The 9,443-nt window shown below is 43.1% G+C and overlaps 2 long non-coding RNA genes across 2 annotated transcripts; one reads left to right on the top strand and one right to left on the bottom strand.

Moving 5' to 3' along the window:
• The first annotated feature begins 7 nt into the window (after positions 1–7).
• Positions 8–2,296, top strand: LOC106818070. The gene is made up of 3 exons (XR_001395144.1): positions 8–94; positions 1,030–1,146; positions 1,451–2,296. It is a non-coding gene; the product is annotated as an uncharacterized LOC106818070 (long non-coding RNA).
• Positions 2,297–5,511: 3,215 nt separating this feature from the next.
• Positions 5,512–8,555, bottom strand: LOC106818071. The gene is made up of 2 exons (XR_001395145.1): positions 8,420–8,555; positions 5,512–7,076 (listed from the first exon to the last, which is right to left on the bottom strand). It is a non-coding gene; the product is annotated as an uncharacterized LOC106818071 (long non-coding RNA).
• Between the last annotated feature and the right edge of the window lie 888 nt (positions 8,556–9,443).

Raw genomic sequence — 9,443 nt, 5'->3', positions numbered from 1 at the left:
CTCTTATGTTTCAGTGTGATACCTTTATTGAGGCGTACGGACCCTACGTCATCCAGCTTCTGGCTCAGCTAGCCAAGCCTGAGGAAGTCTGTCGGTAAGCATAGCGCGACATAGAGGGCGCTCCATAGGCACGCCATAGTGTAATATAAATTTCTTGTGCCCTACTGGGCTTACTGGCCTAGTGGGCTAGTGAAGAGATTCTCTCAGTTTTCACTGGCGGGGGCCGCCGCATACAAGGCTTTCTTCTTGACACCGTTTCCACACTCTATTTAGTTTTGCTGAGTACTAAGCAGAGAAGCAGTGTGTACCATTTTTCAAGTCTTTGGTATGACCCGGCCGTCGAACCCACCAAGGAGCTAAATATAACAAGGAGAGGAAGCGAATTGGCTGTGTGCTTTTCCCTCGAGGGCGCCATCTATGGACCATAATCAGCTGAACGGCGGTGGCAACTGAACACAGAGACAATAGAACACTAATCTGTTCTAGGGTCTCTGCCGAACCAAATTTGGGCCAGATATGGCGGCGCTTCCTCTCCTTGTTATATTTAGCTCCTTTGAACCCACGACCTTCCGCATGCGAGGCGAGTACTCTACCAATTGAGCCGTACTGTAGAGGGACAGCTCCCAGTGTTGTGACCAGCAGTTTTTTGACACACCACAGTTGGCGCTCACAGTATTCCTATATGTACCTATTTTCCCACGGTTTAACGCATTTAGTCGCACCGGTCCCGACCAAAATGTCGCAAATGAGAAAGAAATACAAAATGAATAGAATTGAATGAAGTGAATTACCGACGTGCGCTGAGCAAGAGTTTTCCAGGGAAGTAGTTATAACGGCTTGTATTCGTGTGACGTCCACACAGGGTATTAGCCAGAAATGAGTGGAATATTTGGGAGTGCAATTTTACAAATGTACACGGCTTTAGATCAATATGTTAGGCCGTGATACACATTTTTGGCCGTGCAGTTTCAAAACTGACCGTGCAAATCACGGCTGCACGGCTCGCTGGCTAACACGTTGCGTCCACAGGCACTCCAAGTGTGCAAGGTTCAGGATCAACCCAAACACCACCTGCTGGGAGAGAAGAAATGCACGTTCGGACCGGCGTACTGGTGCGCAAGCGAGGACAACGCAAAGGAATGCAACGTAAGTCGCTCGTGACATCCGTAATGTTTCCAGAAAAAAGTTTGGGCCATAATAGAAATATTGTTTGTTTGCCCTCACCCGACCGACCCGCCAAAAAGGGGGAAATTTTATTGATCTTTCCCATTTTTTTTTTTTTTACAAATTGTATCACTGTACATTATATGTACCAAACAAAACAATTATTCAACATAAAAGCTATATCCACACAAGCACACCCGAGCATGTAGACACCATGCTGAGTTTGTAAAAAGACCCCTGAGTGAGGTGCACGTGATAGATGGATGCTTACATTTGTTCTTTTTAGGCCATGGAGCATTGCAAGAACCACGCTTGGAACTGATTCCCCTCCAGGGGGCGCCGCTAATCTGTCGTAAAGAAGATAAGTGAGGACTGCTGTGGGTTTGATGAAGGTAGACCGCGTACACTTACACAATTATTCGCATAATTTCCTAAAGAAACATTTACTATTAAGAGGTTACGTACACATTACTAACAGCTTCACAGATTTCTGCTTTTACCTTTGTCGATCTGCGTTTGCAAGCCGTACTACTATATATGCACGTCGTACTCATAATCGTGGCATAATATTGTCAGGAAATATTTTGTGTAAGAATGTTAAAGTGATTGCAATTGTCGATACATGAAAGCGATAAACGATTGGTGAAGCTATTACTGATATAATCGTCAACTGTTTTACTGTTTTGCCGAAAGCAATTTGTCGGCACGAAGGCTTAAGTGGTTATTCTCACAAGGCCTGAAAATAATGCCCTACATTTTGGAAATGAGGCCTACAAATCTATACTAGTTATTGTGATTGTCAGTTGATGTAATCTGTCATTGTATGTAAGTTAGATGTAAGATTTTGGGCTGTTATGGACGTAAATTGCTCTGCGTGCGTTCAGTCATATTGCAATTTTGGTTTTTACTATGTAATGATTTCACATATAATTCTGGCACTGGTGTTTTTTTCGAGCACCGCATGCAACAATAATTGAAAAGATCACGTCACGGTGATAACGCGATTGATGGCGTCACAGATAATTCTGTGTATACTATATGTGTAATATATGTAGATTCCAGTATTGCTAATAAGCCTTTAAACTGTCAAATTTCGCACACGACAATAAATTCGTCGGATTAAAAAATAGCACATCTTTCTCGCATTGCAAATGTTATGTCCTACGCTAGACCACCACCGAAGCCAGTAACTCTAACTGCCGACATTTCACAGAAATTACCGAAGTCTACCCCGATTTTCGTTCTTGTATCCAATTATGTGAGTCATCAACGGATGGTGTGACTCATCATGGGGCGGTTTTGTTTGGTCGGATCCACGGATCTCGATCCAATGGATTCGTTGATCTGACTGTTTGTTTGGTCGGATCCAGGGATCTCGATCCACCGAACCTGACCCTGCTAGCGAGGTGGATTCGAAGGGGATCCAATATGGCGGCCCGCGCCTCCTTGTTCTTTGTTAGGAACCATCCCGTGATAGGTCACAGCGAAACGCGAACTGTTGAAAGTGAGTTCGCGCTTGTGTGGGGCGATCTGGATCAAGTGATTCTGATCAGATGGATTTGTTCCAAACAAACGCGCCTGTGGTAGACAGACGGGAAGAGATATTCGCTCCTTCGACTCGCTTTATCATTAGAGTCCTACGCCACGCTCACGCCCTGCTGACAATCTCAATAAAGATAACGACGAAACTCGTGTTTTTATCTACAACAGCTAAGCAGCTTATATATATATATATTATATTTTCCAAAAAAATCTCTTGGCGGTTCCTCTGCAGCCACAACAACAACAACAACAACAACAAAACCAGCAGAGCAGTCGAGTTTATACCCGCGCATGCATGCACGATGCTACATCTTGCTGTGCTATTTTATTTGTGTTATCAGTGCAATAAATGTTTAAGCCTAGCGCAGACCTGTGTTCATCACTGCAACCTGCAACGGCAAGCGATCGGTCGATGTGGAGCCGCGTGTGCGCACACATGCGATTTCGAAGCAATTCGAGCGATTGGGAGCGACGAGTCGCTCAAAATCAAACAAGTTTGATTTCTTGCAACTCATCGCAAGTGACCAGAATCGTTACGGGTTGCAGTTGCACATTCCCACAGACGTGGCGATTTCACAGCAATTTTTGCAGATTTTAGAATCGCTGTCATGAAAAAATCGCACGTCTGCGCTAGGCTTTACAACTATGTGCTGCGTTCTTTTCGTGCGTGCATAGCTGCCCATGGTTCCCCCTTGCTGGCCCCGTAACGCTACGTGCTGGCCATTCACAGCGCTTCTACATTTAGCGTAAACGTTACGTCATACACAAGCAGCTGATGGTGGGATAGGCTGCGTGCTTCCTGGTACAGCTGAACTGCATATATATATATATATATATATATATTATAAGTATGTATATATATATATATATATATTTATACGTGACATATTGAAATCACGCTCAAGTGTATAGTCGACCAACTCACAATCGTCGTTGACACTGCGTCACCAGCGAATAAATCGACACCCATCGTGAGATATTTGACAGCGTCATTTCCTGTCACATCCAGCCACGACTCGCGCGGAAACTAGAGACGAAATATGGGACACGCCACATACACTTCTATGTGCCTATAATAACCTCGTACAACGCACGCGAATGCTAACCACTGCTCTAGCATAACAAGCTATCGCAAGCATAGAAATGATACACTATAGATACATCTATCTATACACTTTCCATCGCTGTGAGTGTTAGGTAATTTCGGCACGAACTCCCTCCATCCTCTCTGCGCACTGTTACCATGCCAACCACACCACAGCACGATCTGACTATATAAGGCCAAGAGTGCATATACTTATTATCAAGAGCTAATTAATAATATAGGTATTATCAGCTCTTGTTATTATCTCTAACGAAACAAACATGTGCATATTCAGAAATACATTAGCATGTAATAAATAGTCTAACATGTTAATGTGCTCCTGTTAGGTTGCATGCTCATACGTTGATCGTGTACTTGTGCTGGGTCATCTATCTCTGCTATGTGAGTAATGTATGAATCGACGAGGCAATGCAGTGTGTGGATGGGGTCAGTGAGAGATATCGGTGTGTCGGAAAGTTACACTGAAACAATGGCTTGCTCTCGCGCGCTCGCTCTCTCTCTCTATTCTTTCTTCCCTCTCTTCTTTCTCCCCCTCTCTCTTTCTCTCTTCTCTCTCACCCTCTCAATTCTATCCTATCTAGCTCTCTTTGTCTCTCTCTCTCTCTCTCTCTCTCTCTCTCTCTCTCTCTCTCTCTCTCTCTCTCTCTCTCTCTCTCTCTCTCTCTCTCTCTCTCTCTCTCTCTCTCCTCTCGCTCTCGCCCTCTCGCTCTCGCTCTCTCTCTCTCTCTCTCTCTCTCTATCTATCTATCTATCTTTCTCTCTGTGTTTCTTCTCCTCTCTCTCTCTCTCTCTCTAATCTATCTATCTATCCCTTCTCTCTCTCTCTATCTTTCTCTCTCTCTCTCTCTCTCTCTCTCTCTCTCTCTCCCTCTCTCTCTCTCTCTCTATCTTTCTCTCTCTATCTTTCTCTCTCTCTCTTCCTTCTCCTCTCTCTCTTCTCTCTCTCTCTCCTCTCTCTCTCTCTCTCTTCTATCTCTTTCTATCTATCTCGCTCTCTATCTATCTTTCTCTCTCTTTCTTTTTTCTCTCTTCTCTTCTCTTTCTCTTCCCATTTCTTTTTCCCCCATTTTAATCTACTTTCTAAATCATCTCTTTCCCTGTTTTCCCCATTAACCTCCTCTCTCTCTCTCTCTCTCTCTCTCTCTCTCTCTCTCTCTCTCTCTCTCTCTCTCTCTCTCTCTCTCTCTCTCTCTCTCTCTCTCTCTCTCTCTCTCTCTCTCTCTCTCTCTCTCTCTCTCTCTCTCTCTCTCTCTCACTCTCTCCACTCTCTCCACTCTCTGTGAATTTATCCATTAATATAGTCAGTCATACGCAGTCAAGCTGTCTGTCTGAATTATTGGTAGCGGATGGAGGATAACATTAAGCTGTAGTTAATCACAGCGTTAATTGATCCTCCTTATCATGCCAAATGCTATTAAGCTGGAGGGATGGTTCCAAGCATTAAATTGACTACGTCACGAAATTTCTATGGGGTATGTTTGTAAAAATTTTGTTGCAATTTTTTTACATTAAAAGACCTGATAAGATTTTTTCTCAACTAGTTAAAAATCCAAAAAACCTGGACGATTTGATATTATGATCCTGACATTAATTGCCTGCTATGGGCTATGTATGAGTCACGAGCGTATGTTTACATCGAACAATATAGTAACATAGGAAGTATAATGCAGCAATTTAACCATAAAAGTGAACAAAATTACTTACATTTTGTGAAAAAGTGGAAATATTTTTTTTACTTTTACTATTTACGGTGACGTAATCACTTTAATAGATGAAACGGAGAAAGCAACGTTCAAACCTATCGCTGCAAACGTGACGAAACATGGCTGCAACTCTAGACGTTATCTGAAAAACATCTTCAACTACTACGTCTTTTTTTTAAAGTAAACCTACAACTATATCTCCTTTACATCTCTCTACCTAAACTTATTATTGCATGGACTGGTGATGGCTCACTCGGGATATTTCGTAGTTAATTATTTTTTAATTATTATTATTATTTACTACAACATGTAAACACACATATATGTTTAGGATCGATATAGAAGTAAGCGCCAATACAGAGACTCCCCGACTTACGAATATTCGAGTTACAAACTTTCGATGATACGAACAATTTCCCCTTAAGTCCATTAGTGTATAATCTCAATATTGGTGAATAAAAAGACACAACCGCCCCCTTGATTTTGACTTTCGCTAACTCCTGTGTTCACGTATATGTTTACACAATGTACACCTCTAGGTTACTCGATGTTTACACGTGCATATACTACACTACTGCACAATACTGTATACGTACGTACATATGTTTGACTTACGAACAAATCGACTTACGAATGACCGCTCAGAACCGAACTTGTTCGTAAGTCGGGGCGTCTCTGTACACGGATACCGGAACTTGCCGTGGTAAATAGGCGCAAGCAATTTAGCGTCCCCTCAGACTAGAGTTTTTGCCAGATTAGTATAGTAAACTTATGTCTAAGTATATATGTGGTCTCTCCCACGTATCATAAGATGACAGATTGAATGTTAACATCACCAATGATACACGTTATACGAACCGAAAATATATAATTACATCATGATTTATAACTCCTACGTGTAGGTTAGATAAAATTACGTGCTCGGCTTGGAATGCATCTGGTTTCCGTATATCAAAATGGAATGAATCGCGTGACAACAGGGGACTACACTCATCGTGCTAAATTCTAAACACATTCCACCTTCAAAAAGAAAAAGTGACCTTGATATATCTGCATAGGACATATAATACGGTTTCTCGTACTTATACGTTTCTAAAATCCTTACATTTTCTCTTCTTACATGCTTCACACACATTCTCGTGTGGCACGCTCTCTCTCTCTCTCTGTCTCTCTGTCTCTCTCTCTTTACGTATACACATCGCGAGATTTCTTGCACGGGGCGCATAAACTCATATACACATAATAAACCGCGTGCAGTGGCGCCCTCTCAGCTCTCTTGAAAATGTGCCCGATGCCAGCGCCACCTACCAGGGGGATCGCTACGAGATTTCGTTACAAATGATAGGTAAAGAAACACAGCACTGTACAAAAGATCTCCGGAGGTAATGTTGGCTACTACAGAACCAAAGTCACCCCCGCACGTACACGTCACGCGACTGCCGCCAGCGCCATCTACTCGTTGAATCCGGAACCCTCGATTTCCTCATCGGCATCTTCGTCGGCGATCAGCTCGCTCTGTGGCGCCACCTGCCGGTCGGCAGGGATGTTCTCGTCAAAGTCGTCTGAGCGAAGAGGAACAACAGACGAGATTAGCTGCCATGTTGTCGTTACCGTAGTGACGTAATAATTACGCGCATGGTTACGCAATCACTCCATACTTGCGTGCGTAATTCATTTATCTGTCCGCGCGGAATAACCACTCCCCCTACATATTGTTCCATATTGTTGCATATTGTTGTTCCATATTGTTGTTGCATATTGTTGCAGGTCGATCAAGCTAGGCCAGTTCGTAGGTGTTTTCCACGCGCACAAATTGTTGACTTTGCGGCACTTCGTCGCCAAGCATTGTTTTTAGAGCCCCCTACCACGCAAATGATTGGCTAGAGCCGCCTCTTAATCACTTGATGATTCACTTTATCTACTATTTAGATAATCTGTATATAGCTAACATGGTGAAATGTTTGTGGCGGACAGGCGAACCCCTGGACCATCTCTACAGGATGCAGATCCTCTGCCGTGAACCTCGCGTTGGTTCTACGAGCTTGTCATTCGATGCGTTATTAACAATTAGTTATTAACATAATTGAGTTATTATAATTGAGTTGTTAACATAATTGAGTTATTAACATTGAGTTATTAACATTGAGTTGTTAACATTGTTAATACAGTTACACAGCAAGCAACGAACTACATATAGTCATATTATAGTCTGTCCGTCTTCGGCCACTATACACAGAGCGGAGTATAGAGCATGAATCTGTAGTTATTTAACATGAAATAGAGTGTATGTTGGGTATGCGACGAAACACTGCGAGTGTTTTTAATTAATTTCTGTCGGATGCTTATTCTGTCAGGCCTGCTTCCTATGTACGCCTTCTACTGTTGTGCCACACCTATAGTCTGTCTGTCTGTCAGTTCTGTCCAGGAAAAAATAAAGGGCACTTTTTCCTGCTTAATTTTTCTGGTGTTTGAAAAAGCTGCCTAAGGCCACGTAGGGCTGCGGACCTCCCCCCCCAATTTTTTTAAATTGATGCATTCTCGAGAGCATGCTAAGCAGTAATTTTGAATCTAGAATGCAAAAATTTATCAGATCGCCGTCCCCCGGATGCCCGCGGACCCTCTTTGCCATTTCTAGGGTTATAATAACGAATTATATAATTAAATATATATATTTATAATTATATTATATAATATATATAATATATAAGTAAATCATTTATCAGAAAAAACTACCCTAAAAAAATTTGACCCAATTTTTAGGGCTAGTTTTTCTGCATAAAGATTTACTTATATATATATATATAATATATAAATTGAATTGCATTTTGAAATTAAAGGGGGGTACCTCCCCTCCCCCCCCTTAGATCCGCCCTGTCGAGTCGTCAGCTCTATATACGTCACTCACCACAATTGGGGTCGTCTCGTACCCTGGACTCCAGGAACTCGTTGCCATGTTTGTCACGCACCAGCAGTACCTGTGCTGGCATGACACTGCTTCTTCTCATAGTAGCCTTCCTCGTTACACTTCGGTACGAACGATCCTGAAGTCAAGGATTCCCTCGTAATGTTAGGTTATAACATAAAACATAAACTCTCTACAACTCTACATACACCCCTGAGGAATCTTCTNGAGGAGGAGGAGGTGGAGGAGGAGGAGGAGGAGGAGGAGGAGGAGGAGGAGGAGGAGGAGGAGAATGGGGAGGAGGATGAGGTGCAGGAGGAGGAGGAGGAGGTGGAAGAGGTGTAGGAGGTGGAAGAGGAAGAGAAGAAGCATTTGGTGAAGGAGGATGAGGAGGGGGAGGAAGAGAAGGAAGAGGAGGAGGAGGTGCAGGGGGAGAGGAGGAGGTGCAGGAGGTGGAAGAGGAGGAGGAAAAGGAAGAGGAGGAGGTGGAGAAGAAGCAGTTGGGGGAAGGAGGATGAGGAAGAGGAGCAGTTGGGGAATGAGAAGGAGGAGGAGGAGGCGGAGGAGAAAGAGGAGGAAGAGGAGGAGGATGAGGATGTTGTATGTACGGAGACCTAAACCAGGATCACAGTTACGTATACAGAAATACAGTATACAGAAGCGTATACAGTTTGCGTCATATACTCTTATTCATTATTTAATACACCCCCCATTCTATACTACACTCCAACTCTACGATATACTTTAATTTGATAATAAGCGAACTCTACAATGCTTTCCCAATCTACAATAGACTTCGTCGCGTTTGCACGTATTTCCCCCGACAGCTACGATTGTTATCGTTGACGTCAAACTCACGTCAGAAAATTTCACAATGAGGGGTATATCATTATAGTAATGAAAAACGTCGTACCACGTTGCAGCTGTTGCCAGGTGCAATGATACACCTCTTTCTCTCTCTCTCTCTCTCTCTCTCTCTCTCTCTCTCTCTCTCTCTCTCTCTCTCTCTCTCGCTCTCGCTCTCTCT

Source organism: Priapulus caudatus, unplaced genomic scaffold (assembly GCF_000485595.1).
Source record: "Priapulus caudatus unplaced genomic scaffold, Priapulus_caudatus-5.0.1 Scaffold2008, whole genome shotgun sequence".
NCBI classification, from domain to species: Eukaryota; Metazoa; Priapulida; class Priapulimorpha; order Priapulimorphida; family Priapulidae; genus Priapulus; species Priapulus caudatus.
This window is presented reverse-complemented; position numbering and strand designations above follow the sequence as displayed.